This window comes from Globicephala melas, chromosome 3 (assembly GCF_963455315.2).
Source record: "Globicephala melas chromosome 3, mGloMel1.2, whole genome shotgun sequence".
NCBI classification, from domain to species: Eukaryota; Metazoa; Chordata; class Mammalia; order Artiodactyla; family Delphinidae; genus Globicephala; species Globicephala melas.
The window spans coordinates 74,181,900-74,203,165 of NC_083316.1; the positions used below are offsets into that span (position 1 = coordinate 74,181,900).

The 21,266-nt window shown below is 38.3% G+C and overlaps 1 pseudogene; it reads left to right on the forward strand.

The window, feature by feature from the left end:
- The first annotated feature begins 18,790 nt into the window (after positions 1–18,790).
- Positions 18,791–19,489, forward strand: LOC115847631 (ubiquitin carboxyl-terminal hydrolase isozyme L3-like; annotated as a pseudogene).
- Positions 19,490–21,266: the final 1,777 nt, after the last annotated feature.

Sequence of the window (21,266 nt, forward strand, 5' to 3'; positions counted from 1 at the left end):
CAGTGAAGGTGAGAGAAAAGGTGAAGCAAAGCAAAGAAATGTGAAACCAGTATGCTATGATGTATTACCACACTGGTTTCTGCTTAACAAGGCGCCACAAAGACACATGGTTGGTTGCCTTGTCCTCGTGTTACCTGGCACTCAGAACTGCAAGTTTTGCAAAAAGGAAGCAAGCCTTGAGGAGTCCGTGGGGAAGAGAAAGAAAACAGAAGCAATTGATGTATCTGACTCCTTCCCTTTCCCACTGGTCAAGATTCACCTCACAGAAAGCCAGCTCCTCAAACTTCCAGGATTTTCATGTAAGTCAGAAAGTGGAGGGGAAAATAGCACAGGCAGCATGTTGATCAAGAAAGAAAATGAAAGAACATGTGCGAATCTGAAAAGCGATCTGAGATTTGTGTCTCCACAAAGACAGGGACACTGTCGTCTATGGAGTTTTCTCATGTGCACAAACTGTAAGATTTCATGTTTAAGTATTTGCATTCCAAAACTCTGAATTATTCTTCATGTTAAGCATATTAGAAAGACAGGACTTTAAGGTTTGTGGGAAGTGGAATATGAATCAACTATCAATATGTAAAAATCTCATAAAGAAAAGCTATAGATTATATCAGTAAAAATATTTTCTTTTTTCAATAAAAAAGATTCAAAAATACTTTTTAAGAAACTACAGCAAATCCATCATTTTGTCTATTAAATCCTTCATCTAAAATTGTATTGTTCGTATCAAAGTATAGTTTTAAAATAAGATTTGGAACTTGTGGAATAAAATACATTGAATTTGAAATTTGATCTTCTCTGTTTGTTATACCACCATTATTAATACCATGAGTCATCATCAGGAACACTGAGGAATTGAACAACAGGCTAAAGCTTGCAGAACCGATTTGGCATGTGCTGCGGAGATAGTACAGCAACTTGCTTCCGGATATGAAGCATTTTGGTGCATATCAAATTGAGACTTCTGCTTAAATTCCAAGACAACAGGAAGGGTAACGTTTAACATCCCGATGCATGCGTAGTATTTATTTATAGATACATGATACCCCTGTACCTCTACATTTACATATGAATGTATTCAGAATTTGGTTTATCTATGTATCATAACATAGAGATATATTTGGAGAAGGAGAGGAAGAGCCCAGGACAGAGAAAAGTTATCTAAACTCAAACAATATTTAAAGGCTAGGATATGACTTGGGGGAGCATTAAACCATCAACAAGTGCTAACTTAATTTTAACTTTTACATATAGTCATTGTAAGGTTTTGAAAGTTTATCCTAATGTCTCTACCTGTAACTATTGTCTTTTTGGACCTAACTGAACATGTCAAAGTCCCCATGAATCTGTTCCTCTGCCCTCAGTTCTGATGGCATGCAAAATCACCCTCTAAGGATATTTCTTGAGATGTTGGTTAAAGCTTTGAAACTGGTATGAGATAGCTTGAGGAAGCATCACCCACTAAAATTCCCTCAAGCTCTCCGTAAATCCAGTTCAAATATTTAATGTTTAAGAATCCATGTATCAAGAGACGTATCTCCATGAGGGTCTAGTGCCTATAAGAAAATTTCAGTGCAGGGACATTCTGAAGGTTTGTATCTGACCTTTCTTCAGTTTTAATCACTGAAGTCCTCGACAGCTTAATAATTCGAAGATGCTGGGTCGCCATCTAACTTAATAAGGCCTGCCACAGAGACTTGGTCACCTCTGATTGCTCCCATAAGTCTTAGCACATCTGGTACACTGTCCCTGGGTGAGAAATGTTTTCCATAACACCCCTCTTGTTCACTACCCTGCATATAAATTGTTTTTATTAACCTGAGAATGATACAGCACTGTATATGTGTGTGAGCTTTTGCCATTTTCAGCTTTATCCTAAAGAGAGTTGATTGCTTTCTCCAAAATGGAATTAAACACTGTTTATCACCAATGTCTTCTTTTCTATTTTCTACCATTTTTTAATATGCGTCAAACTAGCCTTCAATTTGACATGAGATTAAAGAACTAAACATTGTAACAAGACTCTTCGAGACAATTTACAATATGCCAGAGTTGTGGGAAGAGAAGAGCCAGATAAAAACAATAGATCACTTTGAAAGATTTTCCCATTGGACAACATATCTAGATGTAAATATCTTAGGAGTATTCAATTGTATATGGAAATATATATAGTTGGATGATTGGCACATTTCTTTGCCCAGAACGATAAACAAAGTGATAGACAATCTATTCTGTTTTATATCAGTACATTTTACAAATCTAATGAAAGTCATATTTCTGCTTTCTTTGCAATTTCCCATATGGATAATAATAGCATGGAAGTTGATCCAGATGGATAAAACTAGTTTTATAGTATGGCATTACATCTGTATCCTCCACCTTAACCTTAGTCAAGGAGGAATGTATCTCAGGGCCATTATAGTGAAGTAAAGAAAATTGAGCGTCTTGATAAAGAAAGTGGACCGACCCAAGACAACATGACTGCATTTTTATTAAGAAAAGTCTGCAGGTGGAAGTAGTTTGTGCTGGAATCCATCTTATCTTGATAAAAGCCAAAATATTTGCATACTGAAGTCATCTGCCAACCCATCACTGACATTTATCTTTTGAACAAAAACAGTGTTTAAATTCTCCTCTGATTTAATCCTGTCTAACCTGAATTCATACACAAACACCATGTTGTTCACAAAAATATAAAAAAGGAAGAGGGAGTAGCTAGATAATGTGAGAGGAGTAACTATTACTCTTGTATTCTTCCTCTCTTCAATAACATACTATAGTTCCCTCAATCTCCCAAGAGCTTGGAGGTTTTGTTGCTGTATTTACATTTTACTACTCAGCCACCTTTCCAGAATTTCCTTTAACTTCACATCATACAATTCATCTGCAAGGGAAGTTTCATGTGACTCCAATTTAAGATACTTAGATTAAAACCTTAGTTTTATCTACTGACACGAATCTAGCTACCAGATACATCTACATGCAGATATCACTGAAATCTGCTATTCACTTTCCCTCTCTTTCCTGTCCAATGGAAGGTCTCACTGACATCCCTATCTAGACAATAGTAAAATGTGACTTCTTATAGTTCTTCCCTATATCCCGTAAGATCATCTTCATCATATTTTTGCTAGCTGATCATTTAGCTATACGATCACTTGCATGTCCAATCATTTTGTTTTACGTTTTTATACAGCACTGCCCACACCTCCACACCTTGTGAAGCTATCTTTTTGTCAGGCTTTGAGGATTCCTCCCTTGGATAGTCACAGAATCTTAGGGTTCTAATTTGCGATCGTAATTGTATAATGTTCAAGCCTGAAAGAGGCTCAAAGACCTATTCCGTCTCTCACATTGCAGCTAAGGGAAAATGCCGTAGGTGGCAACGACAGGATTAAAACACCAATCACTATATTTCAAGTTCACAGCTCATACTGCAACAGCTTGCGCTTACAACCCATAAGAACTGCTGCAAATTAGTCCTCTTCAAATTAGCAGTCTTAAAATTGTCAGTGCTCTCTGCACTCTTGTATTAGTCAGGGTTCTCCAGAGAAACAGAATCAAGAGGGTATACATAAGATACATGTAAGAGGGTATTTATTATAGAAATTGGCTTACATGTTTATGGAGGCTGAGAAGCCCCACAATCTGCTGTCTGCGAGCTGGACAACTAGGAAAGCTGGTAGTGTCCAAGTTGGAAGCCCTGAGAACCAGGGGAGCTGATGATGTAACTCCTGGTGTAAAGGGGTTCCTTCACTATTCTAAGTTCCAGGGTCAAGAGGTCTGAGAACCAGGAGCTCCAATGTTCAAGGGCAGGAGAAAACAGACATTCCAGGTGAATGAAAGACAGAGAATTTGCCCCTCCTCTAGCTTTTTGTTCTATTTGGTCCCTTAACCAATTGGATGACACCCACTCACATTGGGGAGGGGATCTTCCTTACTCAGGCTACCGATTCAAATGCTCATCTCTTCTGGAAACACTCTCACAGGCACACCCAGAAACAGTATGTTACTGGCTACCTGGGTATCCCTTAGCCTAGTCAATTTGACACATAAAATTACCCAGCCCAACTGCACACGTCTTCCAGAGGATCCCAGGCCAGGTAGACGTTTACACGGTGCTTTAAAACTTGTCAGTTCCCTGCCTTATCTTTTACTCCATTATCCCTCCTTATTCTCTCAGACGTACTTGCTCACTCTTACTATATCTCTTAAGTCTGCTTTTGCCTAAAAACCATCCTTTAAGCATTGTCTTGTAAGCTACTACAGCCATTTTAATTCTATCTCCTTCCATTTAAAAGGTTTCTAAGATTCACCTCCCTTAACTTCTCAGAACAGTCACTTTCTTCATCAGTGTTGATGGTTTCATGTTTCTGATGATAAATCCACAAATATTTTTAGTACATCCGATGAGTCAGTCACTGTGGAAACACTGAGGATATTTATCAGGCACCTCATATGCACCACTTCAGGTCCTCTCTGCCTCACCTCTGTCTTGTCCCAGTGCCCATTGCATTACTGGCTCTGAGAGGGCTCTGGCCAACTTTAAGCCTGAGCCCTCTATTTCATGCTTGTGCCATCACTTCTCCCTCAACTATGGCCCACTGGAGGGGAAAGGGGGGTCCCTACAACCACATAATGAAGAAAGGAACTTGAGCCTTTTCACATATGTTGGTGGTAGCCGAAAACGGACTACCATTCCATTGTACTCCCACTTAGAACTTGTCTAAAGGACTGTGTTAGGGAAAATCTTACCAGCAGGCAGAGATAAGAGCAGTACACTGCATCATTCACTTAATATGGAGGGAGACGTGATCTGAAGGATGGTTATACATGAACTCATGGACAGTGGGAAATTCCTTGGCTACTCAGTCATGGGCAGAAGAATGAAGCTGGAGGATTGTAGATAAGGAAGTCTTGAGTAGAGATCTACAGATGGAATTTTGGGGTAAGTGTAAAGCACGTAACTCTTTGTGTCTCCAGTTAATCCTCACAAGAAAAAATGTTCCCCCCAGAGTAAGCCCTCAATAACCACATGGATAGGATGACTTGTCTCATAGATATCAACTGGCTTGTTTCCTCTGCTACCCCAGGGCCTAAATGAGCTTGTGCAACGGGACTATGGAAAGAGTGGACATGGTGGAAGGAATGGAAACTATGTATGGGCTCCTTCTCACAAAGCCCAGTCTAGTTACTGCCACTTCTTAATGTCTACCAGCGTCAAGATGGAGCCTGTGTGGGGCACCATTCCTTGAAGCAACCAGCAACTTGAGGGCTGATGGATTACATTGGAACTCATCTCCTTAAGGAAAAACAATGTCTCCTTACCAGAATCTAAGAGATGAATTAGTCAAGATAAGATGAGAGAGATATTCCAGATGGTAGTACCAATATGAGAGAATGCCTAAAGGTAAGAGAGACGGTGGTCTGTTCCAGGAGCTGAAAATATTTTGGGTAAAAGTTCAGAGAGGTGGTAAAACATGCAGCTGAAGAGAGAAACGAGGCCAGGTGAAGAAGCCTTAAACACTCCTTCAAACCACGAAGGACTATTTGAGTCTATTATCACATTGGTAACCTGAAAGAGGTAAATCTCAGTTTGCAATGTGCCTTTAACAAAAGCCACATTAAATTTTCAAATAGCAAATGAGATTCCTGCATTTGAAGGCAGATCTGTTTCCAGCCCTCAAGGTATAAACCTCTTCTTTTGCTTGTCTTCTGTATGCCTCTCTCCATAAAAGCATTAGAGACCTGAGGAATGTACTAAATACTTGAGACTTTCATTATGAGTGTCTTCATAGAATCTCACTGTTGGAAGTTTTTTAATGGGCATCTAGTTCAAGTTTCTTCTTGGATCTCCTATTTTTTAATCTCAAAAGTGCCTTTTGTTTCTTATGAGAAATATAAAAATAAAATAAGGAAAAATAAATATCAAATTGAAGCTTTCATATAAATTGAGAGTCTGTGAAGACTGAGTTACAAGAATCTATAATTCAGAGATTGGAAACTCAAATGTCTTCGGTTGTGAGACAGGTAGAGAAAATGAGTAAAATGAAATTAGTGTACAATGGTAGAGAGGGATACAGAAATTTTTGCTAACCAGATTGAGTGTGCCTCTTTTAAAGACATTCAAATTCTTTCCTTTAAATTGAATTCTATGTCTATAGATAGGCTCACCTTGTGGTTTCTAATACATGGTACCCACCTGTATACAGTTGGTGGTTCCCAGAATTAAATGATCATCAAAATCACTGGGTAATCTACTAAAACATTCAAATTTCTGGGTTCAATCTTAAGATTCTTGTTTTTCTGTGATTTGTTTGTTTTGGTTTTACAGCTTTTCTCTTTGGTCAGCGAAATCACTGATTTAGGTGCATTTATTCAGCAAATAGTTTACCTAATGTTTAAAATTTGTCAGCAACTGTTGTAGGTACTAGGAATATAGTAGTAAATAAGCCTGTTTTCCTAATCTCACGAAGCATACATTCTAAGTAACGTAATAGAAATGGACATGTCTCTATTCTCAGTGACACCTTAATGAACTAAATTATGTTTACTTTATTAGCCAAGGATTAATTAAGGTTTAAATTAGTCATTTAAAGAAAAAACTACTTATTCATCCATGAGTAAAACAAAACCATATAATCACTCTATTCTTGCACCCTTTTACTACTTCTATTATTTAGAAATAGTAATTCTACTTGATAGTCTATTTATAAAGTCAGTTCTATAACTCCAGTTTTATAAAATTATTCAGATAGAATAGCTTACATAAGGTTTACTCAATTAATATTAAATTATTCATTGACTTTTTAGTATTATTCAAAACAGGATATAAAAAACAAATTAAAAATATCTAAGAGACTAGAGTCAACTATTTTCTTTATTCTATGAACTTGACTTTAATACATATCTTCTTCCTACAGCACCTCGGCACTGTCTTCTATTTTGTCTCAATTTTTAAGGGCTGCTCATAGGAGGTCGGTCTATAATCTAGAGTACAAAATAAGGTTAGTTGTTTAAGACAAGTATTTCATGGCCTCCTACCAGAATAGAATCTTCCTCAAGAATCTTGCATTTTCTTCTTTTGAGTCACATCAAATAGTTTCTCCACTTCCACCCACCCTGGTCTCATCCACTGGGTGGTCAGCATACAGTCTACTTAACAACAGCTGGGGGAAAACAACCACCCTGAATAACCTCCATTTTGATATAAAAATTACAACTCCCAAGAGCCATAAAGCACTGTGGTCCTGACTTGCTGACCTCGGCCAACTGTTGTGGCCACTCACAAATGAACTCAGTAAGGAAATTAGAAAAACTCTGGAATGTGTTTTTTTGGCCAGAATAAACTCAATCTAGAGAGAGGAAAAGAGACTCTCCATTTTATTTTTCAGGGTAATGTCTATCACAGGGAAGGCCTAATGAACTCTCAAACACACCAAGATTTTTTTTTTTTTTTTTTTTTGGCTACACATCTATTTCAGGTGGACCCTCCTTTACCCAGGGTTCTTTGTGGGCAAGCAGCTGCACTGTGAAATTACTTTGGTAGTTAAACAAAAATAAAATATTTTCCCTTTTGAAGTGGTTAAAACAAGATTCTTCAGCTATCACAGAAGGAACCATGTAGCATGAGCTAGAAATATTATCTTATTAGACTAGTTCTTTCTTCTCAACTATTTCGTTCATTTGGACATTTTATTCAGTACTTACTAGGTGAAAGATACTAAGTAAAGTGCTTCATTTGTTTGTCTGACGTAGAAAAACAAAATCCTTTGCTAGCTGAGTAATTTACAGTGATTGCATTATCATCAAGCTTCTTCTAGATGACTGAATTTTTATTTAGGGCAGAGGACTTGTTGGATACATTCAAATGCATAATATACTTAAAAACAGGGTACTGTATAATCACATATGGGAGGGAAAAAGGTCTAGTGTTGCCAGAGTTAATAGCTCATACATTTCATGGAACAAGTTTGCTTTTGGATATGGCTGAAGCATAATAATTCCTAATGATTTTTCTTTCAAATCTTTCTTGTAAGCATACATCTGCTCCTTTTGAGATTTAATTGTAGATGCTGCCTATGTTGGCCAAAGGGAAAATATCTGTGTTCCCTTCACAACACCTCTCAGTTTGCATTTAATCAAAGGCCTGACTTCATTTGATCTCAGTTCCTCATCGCTATTTTTCACACTTCACCTTAGAGGCAACGGGGTTACCAAATAGAAGCATTGCTTTTGGAGTGATGGTGAGGGGCAAATTTCATTGCAAAGTTGAGCAAAGTGTTGGACTGGTGTGCTCATCATCCTTATTGAATTCTTTGCCAAGGAAATCCAATCCATGATAAATAGACAAACGTCTGAAATCATCGTGGCTCAGTCTCTGATGAGGCAGCTGCCTCCATGCTGTGTTCGTTGTTCCGGGATATTGTAAATACTAATATTTTATAAGCTCTGGAGCAGTTGAGAAATGAATCTCATAAACATAATTCAGTATTTCCAAGTTTTCAGAAACACACAGCCTGAAAGAATCTCACTCTTGGTCAGCCTGTGGGTTTGGACGTCAGCTCCAGGAGCTGTGATGGGCAGAGGAAATTTGGGATATGCAAAGTCTCAACTGCTGCCTTTCAGAAAGATAGGAAGTTTGAGTGTAATGACCATATATAATTTCTAGTGGTTTAAAATGATAGATTAGAAAAGAATACCTGCATTTAAAATTTATAAAAAGTGTTGTAGCATAAATTAATAAAACCAGTTTGAAAAGATAGGTTTAAAAAAGCCACAGTGTTGCTTACTAAAAAGGCACCATAATTATTTATTTTCTTTTCCAGCAGGAACAAAGGATGTTATATCATATCGCATGCAAAGCATCAACTGAGGGTATTCTGTTAAAACACTAAACTAATTAAGTCACACTCTTTTTGAATTCTCACTCTCTGGCAAATTTTTGGATCTAACCTATATCTGCGGCCCCTTTCTTCCTTATGTGCTTATTTCTATATTCACAGAACCAAGCCTCCTTGCTCTTTCTCAATTCTTTTCTTCTCTCTCATAACTAACTGTGTCTTCTTTGAAGGTGGTGACTCTTCTGCCCACTAACCACTTAGGTTTGCTTTGCAGAGAAGTACCTCTCCATGTAGTATGTGTATCATTCTAGAAGTGCAACAAAAAATAAAGATAACGACTCCCTTTATATGCTGGAGATAGCTTAGTGGATATGCAGACAAATGGATAAGGACTGAAATAACACCTACATCTTAAATCACTACAACCAATAAAAACATTGATTAATACATGGCTAAAACACTGTGTAAGAGTAATAAAGTAGATGAAAATATTTTGTAAATTATATAGCACTATACACACATTACTGTGATTGTTTTCCCTTTAAGACACTGCACTGAGAGTGAATTAAATAAGATGCCAATTGCCTATCAAAAACGTAGCCTTAATTAGAGTTGGGAACCCCCCTCTTTGTATTAAAGGGCAATAATGATGGAAAGACCTGCTACATGTGGGATCTTTTCTTTATCCTAAGTCGGTGATGCTATTTGGGTAACAACTGATGAAAGGACTAGGGTGCCAACCAATTTGCAGTTAAGTGGCTAATTAAGACCCAAAGCAAAGCTGCCAGGAGGTTGGGTCTTCTAGCTTTAAAGTGACACATAAAACCAATTAGAATGGAGCTGGCTTTGCTAGGACATATTTAAATTTGGACACAAGTTTGGGCCAGTTATTACTTTATGTTAATATATTCTCTCGTAAGACAGCATCAGAGAGAAAAGGGAATCATTTAGGACATAAGAAATAAATTACTTGGATTCACTGAATTTCAGATGCGAATAAAAAGCAAAACTATAAAACCCATTTCTATGTTTGCAGTCCTAACAGGGGTAGTAATTAGATTTCCTAGTCTCAGAGGAAAAGAGAATAGTACACGAAGCATACTGTTATCCAAGAGGAGAAAAATCTCTTAATTCTCGCACGTGTTGTCACCTGTCTGTCATATTGTCTGAGTGTGACACCTAGCCCAGAACGGCAAGATTTCTAGAATTGTTATATTTCAACTTGGGACAATCCAGTGTTCCATTTAAATATAGCTGCTCTAATAGCAGAGGGGGAAAAAGACAGATTCTTTCCGGGTGTAGAGAGAAGGTTTGAAGTTGAGGAAAAGTAAAGAGGATTGGAGAAGATGGAAATTATAACACAAATTATCCACGTGGAAGGGAATACTGGTTGGGGGAGAGTAGACAACTTTTAAAATCATAGCGCCAGAGGCATCTGAGAGTTGTGGGAAAGCACAGTCCATTTATACCTTGCTCTTGTGATTTATGATGTCACCATTAAACCCCTTGATGGCATTATATCCTTGTAATTCGCAGTTGCCTAGCATTTTTTCTATATACAACTCAATAACTCATTGTGTAGCTACTTCACACACACACAAACACACACATTAGTGTGAATGTGTGTGTGCTGAATCTGTCATCAGTGGAAACCATGATTTTTGATGTAATAATAAGTTAGGTTAATAAAAGGCAAGAAATCACGGGCTGGATGTGTAGTCACTGTAATACCAGCTTTGTCATGAGGCAACGCAAGGAGACAGCACTGCATGTTACTATAAACAGATATCATTTAGATGGTGTATATATTCTTTTTAAGAATTAAAGAAGCAAAATTGCTTGCAGGGTCAGCCAGAAGTCGTTATTAAAGGAAATATGTGAGATTGCACGAAGATAAAGAAGGAAATATATTCAATTCACCTCAACATTGTAGTAATAGGATTAGAAAATAACAGGATTAGAAATATTAAACCTTCAGGGCTAAATTCTGCTGCCCCCGGAGATGTGTGGTTGGATCTCCTCCCTGCCCAGGGAATTTCTGTTTCCTTCCAGAGAGCCTGGTCCCGGCCAGTAATTGTAACACCGTAAATCTGGGAAAGAGAAGGTTTTGGAACCTTTGCTTTAAGACTATAATACAACTAGTCATTAGCATTTCTGCGGGGGTGAGAGGTTCAACATCTCTTAAGTTAGCTTTTAAACTGACTTCTGTAATTATTCTCCAATGGAAACATGAATGCCAGCGACTTTCTGGAGAGTTATTTTTATTTCTATTTGACTATTTTAGCTGCAATGCTGGATCTCTGAGAATGTTGTTCTACAATGCTATATTTATAAAATGACCAAAGAGCACATGCTGCCTGGATTAAATTTATCCCAAGATGAGAGGTTTTATCTCTAATCATCTGCTTGTTGACTAATCTGGGTGCTTCTTGTGCAGGTTTGATAGTTGAAACGTAACAGGCTAAAGTAATGCAGATCCTAAAGGGGTATCCCTTTGTCTCTGCCTCTGCCTTCCTGAAACCTGGAGATAATGAACGCTGCTGCTTTAAATTCATCATGCCATAGAGTAACATCCTCATTGAATGAGACTCCTAGTTTGATACAAGAAAAAGTGGGGTGCTCTCTTTAAAGGCGTGTAATATATAAGATCACAAAATGATTTCGCTTCTCAGGAAAATATTTTTAAAATACATAGGATGGCTTTTCCACAATGTGTTTAAAGCCCACATGAAGTATAATTCTCGAGTATTTGTTTCTATGGAATTGTATTCTCAGCTATTCCGTGGTCCATGTCACATTATAATGTTATTATTTTCACATGAGTCTCATATATTAGACTGTGAACTCCTTGACCAAAGGGACCTGTACTTGCCATGCTTATATTCTCACCAGAATTTCACACAATTCCAGGCACATTACAAGCATTCACTAAATATACCTCAAGAAAGATTGACTATTCTGTGTTTAAGACACTTAATGGTGAGCAATATACCCCTGTTACCTGCAGTAACTTCTTCCAGGGGCTGCCTTTCTTTGCTTTAGGGTTTAGTTAGAAAAGTCTAAATTGGGATTAGATCCTGTGTCTTACAGATCTGCCTTCCAGGAACTGAGGAAATCAGTAAGAAGGATATTCATAACAAGTTCAATATCCCAGCCTCTCTCTTCGGAAGCTTTTAATGCCACCAAAGAAAAATTAATGAATGAGAAACTCTTAAGAAAGAGAGTTTTGGAGTGAGCACACAATCATTTGCCTTTCTGCTGTGCTATACTAGGGCCTATCAAAAATTGTAAGCAGCTTTACTGCTGGCTACATTTTCTCCCATGGGTTATTTCCTTTTCAATTAAGTAATTCCTTAATGCCCAGGGAGTTAAACATTCTGTTGAAGAGAGAGTTCTTAGCATCTTCTATGATTCAAAGCCTTACTGCAAAGTTTTTCTTGATCTTGTAATTTTAAAGTGCTACCGGTATAGTTAAATGTCTCTCTCATGATATATTTATTTTAGTGATATTTTTAAGGTTATGCACGTTTGAAGACAGATGTTGTGTAATACGAATCTTACTCTGAAGCATTTTCTACCTCATTTTGCTGTTATCTAAAACCTTTTAGAAGCCAGCTACACATTTGGCCTTTTTTTCTTTTTTTTAATTTATTTTTGGCTGCATTGGGTCTTCGTTGCTGCACGCGGGCTTTCTCTAGCTGCGTCGAGCGGGGGCTGCTCTTCGTTGAGGTGCGCAGGCTTCTCCTTGCGGTGACTTCTCTTGTTGCGGAGCACAGGCTCTTGGCGCGTCGGCTTCAGCAGTTGCAGCACACAGGCTCAGTAGTTGTGGCTCATGGGCTCTAGAGCACAGGCTCAGTAGTTGTGGCACACGGGGCTTAGCTGCTCCGCGGCATGTGGGATCTTCCGGGACCAGGGCTCGAACCCGTGTCCCCTGCATTGGCAGGCATATTCTCAACCACTGCGCCACCAGGGAAGCCCTGGCCTTTTCTAATTCTTATCCCAATACAAAAATCAGAGTAGTAGCTAAAGAAAAAGGGAAAATCAAAGATATTTTCATTTCTATTTTGTTTTGTTTTCCCCTGGGGCTGATGAAAGCATCACCTCTGCAATTTCCAGCCAACATTTTAGAGGTGCATGAGAATGTCCACCAAAAAAGGAAATTCTTTTAAACACATTTTGTGAATGTACTTAGCGTTTCTTCCCTAATGAAAAGCATGCATTGCATTTATTGTCAAAGGTGGAAAATTTTATTTTCTTGATTTTTAAATGGAGATATGGTTCAATTATAAATAGCCTTCTCTTGAAATTAGTACATCAGCAGAGAGAACTTATTTATTTGCCAATTTCCCCCTCTCCTGCTTTTGATAAAAATCGTAGACTACGGTCTTTGAATTTTTGTTGTTTCCAATGGTCCAATGTCTTATTGGCCTTGCTCAGGGTAGGAGCAGTTTTGGAAATGATATGTTGCTCTTCAATATCATAGTGATGTATTATCTAAGAGCTGACATGGTTTTAGCAGTTTGGCATTTTAAAGGGACTTGCCAGAATGGATACAGCATACTGAGGTGTGAGTGTGAGTGTGTGTGTGTGTGTGTGTGTGTGCATGCACACATGTGAGTGTAATCCTCAAGTGAAGAGACATCTATTCTGGTATTAGCCGTGTACTTGGGCCCATCTACAGTTTGATTGTACATCGGTTATGATGTGTTTCTTTCTAACAGGAAGGATACCGATCTTGATGAATAGCTAAAAGGTAAGATCATTCTTAAAGGTGTGAGTGATTAATAATGGCTATGCATAGAGTTTTTCTAAGAGTGTAAATAAAATATATCATTCACTTGAAGGGCAGGAGTTTGGCACAGTGATTCACAGTGCATTTAAAAGCATAAAAAGTCAAACCCAGGGTCTCTTCTAAGCATGTCAAAGAGGAAGCTGGTTTAACCATTTGAAATATCTGAGTAAATGTTGAAATATTTGAGTGGATGTAGAGAAATCATATGCCTTACGGAATACTGAAGATGGAACTAATATTATTAATTGCCACCAATTAAACACAATCAAAATTTTCTCCTTTAGTAGCTAACAAGTAATAGTATGACGGAGATAAGTGGATAAAAAAGATGGTGTTTGTGTACTATGGCATTTGGACTATACGTTTCAATCCAACTAAGATTTACTACATAACCTTTAGATTAGCGGTTCCTGTGGGAAGTTGCTGTGTTAGCATAAATCGTGGCTTTGACATGGTCAGTATTCATACCAAAGTACATAGGGCCCTATTAAATTGGTAACTAGAGCAACAAGACCGACAAAACTTGAAGACAGAAGAATTATTCTAGTGGTGGTATCAAAGGACAGTAACAAGCAACCTATATAGTTGGTCTTTGTTAATTTCTTGCCAATGGTCTAGAGCTCACGACATTTTCACAATGCATACGACAACGAACTTCTTGGTGATACACTACCTGTCATGCTCTCCTATGGTCTAGCATCACAGGGATTGTGCATGTCACAGAAAGAAAGAGTCTCAACCCTGGGGTCAGGGTGGGGTTCACCATTTCTTCCATAAGTCCCAGTTAAATGGAGGAGCATGAGTTATGTCTTTCTAGTGAAGGTGGAAAAACAAGTGACTGTCATCATAAACGATGTAAAAAGAAATGTTGGTGACTGTCTAGGATCAAATGCCTATATCCACTGGAGACAAAAACAAGATTCATCATTTATACATATATATAATCTTAAGATATATATATATAATCTTAAGAATAAAGATTTACAAGTCACTGAATTTTTAAAAGACTTTATTGACTTAATGTCTTATAAAAGATGCCATGAATATCATTTTCCTCATTTCATGACTCTCCGTGTGAGGACAGAGGGCATACATCCTGGGTATGAGAGAAGGCACCGTGGCATTCTCTCCCTGCTGTTATCATGGCCCTCTTCCCTGTGTTCTTCGGCTGCCCATGTTCCCTGCAAGTCAGGGCTCGTGTAAACAAGCCAAGAAGGAGGCCTATTGATGGATGGAGATCTGACAAATACACTGACACCATCCGAAGCACCACTTTTGAACATGAAGGGCAAAAACGTAGGAAAGACCAAAGGATCATGTCACAGGTGAGACTTCACTCTACCAAAGTGTTCATAGGATTTTCGGAATCTAAACTCCCTTTGAGAAACTCTAAGGTAATGATACGCTTTTACTGACTTGAATACAGCATCGTATGCAGCCCTCCCCACTCCTCTATACTGTCTCTCTTAAAATACACAATTTGAGAATCTTCTGCCTCTGGGTGTGTGGGCGCCAATACGTGTGGACATTATAGGTGTGTAGATCTTCTGAATACCTTGGGCTTCCTGGGGTAGTAGGATTTAAAATTGGTCCCGTTCTACTAAATAATACACGACAGGATTTGGGAATCTTTGAATAAACACGGAACATGTTTCTCATGACACATATTCAAACACAGAAATCAAAGGTGTGTCTCCAGGATAGAAATATTTAAATGGTTGTCTCCATGTGGTAAACATTCTAGTGAAACACTATCATGTGTTGTACTAAGTTCTAACTCCAAGTTGTATGTTTCAGGGTAAGTAAAAATGAAAGCATCAAGTGGCTCAGAGAAATCAGGACTGGGAGGGTGATGCTTGGGGGGTGGATAACTGTAGATGTACTAAAAGATACAGTAGTATATCACTCTCCAAATTTCCTTTTTAGGATGTATCTATTTGGGGATTTCGTAAAGATACATTTATACTTTTGTTCACCTAATTTTAATGAGAACACCCTAATCTGAAAAACAAATACTATTTTAATATGTGAGTCATATGCAAATAATCACATTGTGGTTTATGGGTAAGTGAAATATACTAACCTACCATCAGGCAGACAATTAAACAACTATGTTTGTTTAATTGAACCTTTCCCAACAAGTGTGGATTTTTTTTCTCTTGACTTTGCCTCTAGAAGGTGAGGGCGAACAAATCATTTCCACGGTCTCTCCTGTCTGCTACATGGCCATGGGAGTGAAGGGATCTATCTTAGTTTTCCTCCTCCTCTCCTGTTGCCTATCAGGATCCTTCCCAAGCTTCACTTTTCCCTGTCCTTTAAAGAAATCTTCAGGGAGCAAGTGGATGCCACTAACCACACAGTGAGTCCAGAGAAGGCCATGACTTCTTATTCTCACACTGGTTGTTGTCATGGCCAAATGGCGAAATGACACATAGAGTAAGAGTGAGATGACAACCAGATCACATCCATATCTGAAACGTAAGGGAGATGAAATAACTGAAGTGCTAAGACACATGGCCATACTTACTTTGGATTTCCCCAAAGGGTACAGTCTCTAAAATCTATCCCTGATTTCATCCCTTCTGTGATGACACAGAGATTCTGTCATGTATTTTTATTTTCTGTTTTTATCTTTTTCTGACCATCATCACCTCTGTCCTCTCCAACTCAACTCCTCAGGATCTGGAAAGACCCCAGGTTTGCTTGGGCAAAAAACTTTCTACGCAGAGGTCCCCGCCTATGGAGTCACTAGTGATTTCAAGATCTAAAACATGATTATTATTTTCTTGTTTTATTTCCTTGTACTCTTCCATTCTTCCTTAATCATCATAGAACCATTTGCAGATTATCGCTCATTTAAGAGCCACCTAGCTCCATAACTTAGCAAATCAAGGAGTTGCTCACCAAATGACCAGCAAAGAGACAATCTGGTAGAACAGTAATATAAGGAATGAGTGTCTTTCCACTAGAATCTGCCCAGTTCTGGTCATCAGTACATTATATTGTACAAGGGGGGAAGCTATTCTTTATTGGAGTTGCAATTAGCTCTTCTATCCAGAATGTAGTCACACTTCAATTTTAATTGTTTGTTTTAAATGTGTTCTGCTTGATTCCTTTGACTAAAAATATACACCATCAAACCAAACAGGTGTTTTAGTGAGAAAGGTATTTACAGAACAATGCAGGTGAGGTATTCCCAGATTGACTGGATGCAGTTTTAATGACACAATCATCCACAAGTGTGTGCTAACCCCTACCACATTCCAATGACTTATGTATCAACACCACAGAGTATAGGAAGATTCTCCCCCATTTAAAATAATTTGCAGCGACTATTTGAAATCACTAAGAAGAAGGAAAAGGAGGAGGTGGAGAGAAAAAAGAGGGAGGAGAAGAAGAAGAGAACTACTCCAATGAAAAATAATAAAATCACAGGAATACATTCTAATGATGCTACACTCTGCATCAGTTATATTTAGTCCCTTCTACCTCCAACTCACAACCCTCCTTTGGTGTTACCATGTTTAATAGACTTTTCAGTAAGTTCCAAAGAATCCATTAGGTATTAAAATTCCAGAAATATTATTTGCTGGAGACCAAGTGTACACAGATAATATGTTCAGCATCTGAATGTTACAGAAAACTTCTCCAAAATGGCCCATATGTTCTTGGAGAAAAAGCAGCAGTCCTGACAGTGAACCATGAAATATTCTGGAGGCAAATGGCAGAGTGCCAGTGTCTTAAGGGACGGCATTTTCCACTTTAAATAACAGACAAAATAATGCTTTAAAATGTTCTTGGTGATGCATGATTCAGTAAACCCTTCAAGGCGTTGTAAGAAAAACCTTTTCTTCTTAAGACTGATGTTGGAAAGAATCAGACAAAAATTAAGAATTGCTCTGCCAGGCCGCATAAAGAATCAATGGGGGTCTTTCTGAAATTCAGGAAATTCAATGAATCGATAGACTGTTAGGAACCAGGCCACACATGCTGAAAGTGATTCTTTATAAGGACTAGATACAGAGATAACACAAGGCTCTTCAGAAAACCCTGAGCACAAGCATGCATTAAAAGAAGCTAAATTGTGTACTAGCAGGAAATGAAAACAGCTTATTTTTTAACAGGCATCTGCAAATGGGGACATTGGGCAAGGGTAAACCAATGCTTAATTGAAAGATAAGCAATTTACAGGTAAACATCAAAATGTATTTTTTCATTTCTCATTTGATTTTTGTCATTTCTAGTTCACTTACCCTGTCTCTAAAAATGGCAAAATCTCTGTCATTAAATAATTTGGATTTAATTGACATTCCCCAAGGCAAGCAAGCTGGAAGTATAATAATTCCTTTGAAAGCAAACACTCTTTGATGACTACAAGCATCAAGTATGATCAGAGAATTCTTCTTGGTCACTTTACAAGGGTCTATCCATCTTTATGTGGCCTATGACACCGAAATTAAAATGTATAAAGTGGTTCCTTAAAAATTATAAATAGTCAGTGGGGCAGCTGGGTACCTAGAAAAGATTCTTTTCATTATTATGGAAGAAACACTAGACTAAACCACTTACTCTATCCATGGTTTTATTTTAAATAATTTAATTTACCATTAAGACATGAAATTTACCCAACTGAAATCATCACAATTTCTTATGTTTTCTTTCAAAAAAGAAAAGTTTTTTTAAAAGGGAAGTGAAAGAAAACAAGGAAACTTTTAAAAATTTCATAAGCAAATTGAAAAATTAATTATAATAAGAAATTGATCTTAAATTTAGAGTTATTACTACTAAGTTTTCAGTTTACTGGCATTATCATAGTGTTCATTCATTGACAATTAAGCCAGGATCAGAAAACATATAGTTTTTGAATCCATTAGATAATAATACTGTAGACTATGATTTCTCCTTGTGGTGGGATTTTAACTGTGTCTAAATAATCTGGGGGAAAAGACTCTCTTAAAGTATTTAGGACACATAAAATTTAAAATCTAACACTTGCAGTAAAATTAAGTATTAGTTAAGGTAATAATGGGACAATTACACAAAAAATGTTGCACTTTCTATAGCGGATGCTGGCACAGGAACAAGATCAATGCATGTACTCCATTCATTTGAACATTTAAAATATGTCTAGAGAGCTGGAGAGGGGCCAGGCAGAGGGGCCATGGAGGGTCAGCGCTGGCTGCCGCTGGAGGCCAATCCCGAGGTCACCAACCAGTTTCTCAAACAATTAGGTCTACATCCTAACTGGCAGTTTGTTGATGTATATGGAATGGATGCTGAACTCCTTAGCATGGTACCAAGACCTGTGTGTGCAGTGTTGCTTCTCTTCCCTATTACAGAAAAGTATGAAGTATTCAGAACAGAAGAAGAGGAAAAAATAAAATCTCAGGGACAACATATTACATCATCAGTATATTTCATGAGGTGAACGATCAGCAGGGCCTGTGGAACAACTGGACTGATCCATGCTATTGCCAACAATAAAGACAAGATGCACTTTGAATCTGGATCGACCTTGAAAAAATTCCTGGAGGAGTCTGCATCACTGAGCCCTGAAGAACGAGCCATATACCTGGGGAACTATGACTCCATTCGAGTTACTCATGAGACCAGTGACCATGAAGGTCAGACTGAGGCACAAAATATAGATGAAAAAGTAGATCTTCGTTTTATTGCATTAGTTCATGTAGATGGGCATCTCTATGAATTAGATGGATGGCAACCATTTCCAATTAACCATGGGGAAACTAGTGATGAAACTTTATTAGAGGATGCCATAGAAGTTTTCAAGAAGTGTATGGAATGTGACCCTGATGAACGGAGATTCAATGCCATTGCTATTTCTGCAGCATAGCTTGTCCAGAATGGAAACACCAAATACTGTATTATTTGCAACAAAGTTAAATTTCTTCTGTCATACACTAATTCAAAAATTTTGATATTTTTCATTAACTTGACTGAACTTTATGTGAACTAAAAAATAAATAAATTATGTAGCATGTAGCACCCAGTGGGTGATCAATTTAGAATGTCTGAATTATATCTCTATAAATAATTACATTTGAAATATATTACAAAATCCATGAGCCCATATGAGGCAGAAATGAAGACTTAGAACAATGGGTAGAGAAGAAGTAGTTACATATTTGTCTATTGTATAATCAGTGCATATGATGATTCTTCTTAGTATCCAGGCTCTATCTCTTCCTGTTCAGGTTCAAGAACAATCTCTTGATGTTATTTATTGTCTAATGTGTCATTTCCTAACTAATGTCATACCTCACAATACATGAAAAAGATAGCAGTGTCATTACGATTCATAAAGCCATAGCTCTTCAGAATGCATTTGTATTGAAATAATACAGATCTTCTTGCTACTCCAGTTCCCTAATACCGTTTATTTAGTTACATCATTACTCATGACGCTGCTCCACCCAATGGCTTCATTGTGCCATCAAAGGTAATAACTGCTTCACTGATGAGAACTACAAATAAAGGTAAATCTTACCCAAAGCAGGCAGGAAAGTGTGAGTTATTATTTTCTGTTATTTCAATTTTATCAAACAGAATTTTATAAACATAGAATAACATATCTTCTTAATATGTCTTCCCTTGAAATCTTTAGCTAAAGTCACTGCATTCCTAGAATTTAATACCTTTCAATGTTGACCACATATGGCCACCAGTGAGGAAGATTGCTGAGGGTCCCATGAGCTGAGCAAGAACAGTCCTATTCACACAAGGAATGTCCATCCATTTTCAGCAACGCTTAAGACTACCCAGGAGAGTATGCCTCCACATCAATCACAGGCAAGAGATAACTTGATCAGAAGGGCTGATGCGGGCTTCCCTGGTGGCACAGTGGTTGAGGGTCCGCCTGCCGATGCAGGGGACGTGGGTTCGTGTCCCGGTCCGGGAAGATCCCACGTGCTGCGGAGCGGCTGGGCCCGTGAGCCATGGCCACTGAGCCTGCGCGTCCGGAGCCTGTGCTCTGCAACGGGAGAGCCCACAACAGTGAGAGGCGCACAAAAAAAAAAAAAAAAAAAGAAAAGAAGGGCTGATGGGCATCAAGGAGCAACATCCTGGAAAGCCCTCCAAGGAGACAGGCACAGCCTTTGCCAGAGATCTGCCTGACATGCAGTGCAAAGCCTGTGGAAGGAGTAGGGAAACTGTCCTAGGTTACAACTGGGGGCAGGAGTGGGGTGGGGATGGGCACAAAGTAAAGATCAGAGAAGCCATATGACCTGGACACAGAGAGCTGAGAACTGTCCCTGTGGCCCAAGGGTTAGAGGCGGACTATCAGTAGCCTAGGGCCCTAATCTCCACCTGTGTTCAAAGTGAGTGAGATTCACCTGAAATCAACATGTCAGCACTATTCTGGAAGCTTAATCTCATGTGACCCCGTGAAAGAAATGCTGTGGTCTGAACTCAGGTGCCTGACCTGGATGGCCCTCTTGGACCCTGTAGGTCCTAGCCCCCAGAAGGAATCTTTAAAAATTTAGTGGAAGGCGTTCCAAAGTGCAGAGCTCCCTAAGATACAGTGCAGAGCTCCCTAAGATACAGGCCAGAAGCAGGGTTCCTGCTTGCTGGTATTGTGTTTTCCTCAAGTTTCTGAAAAGCCCTTAGATACA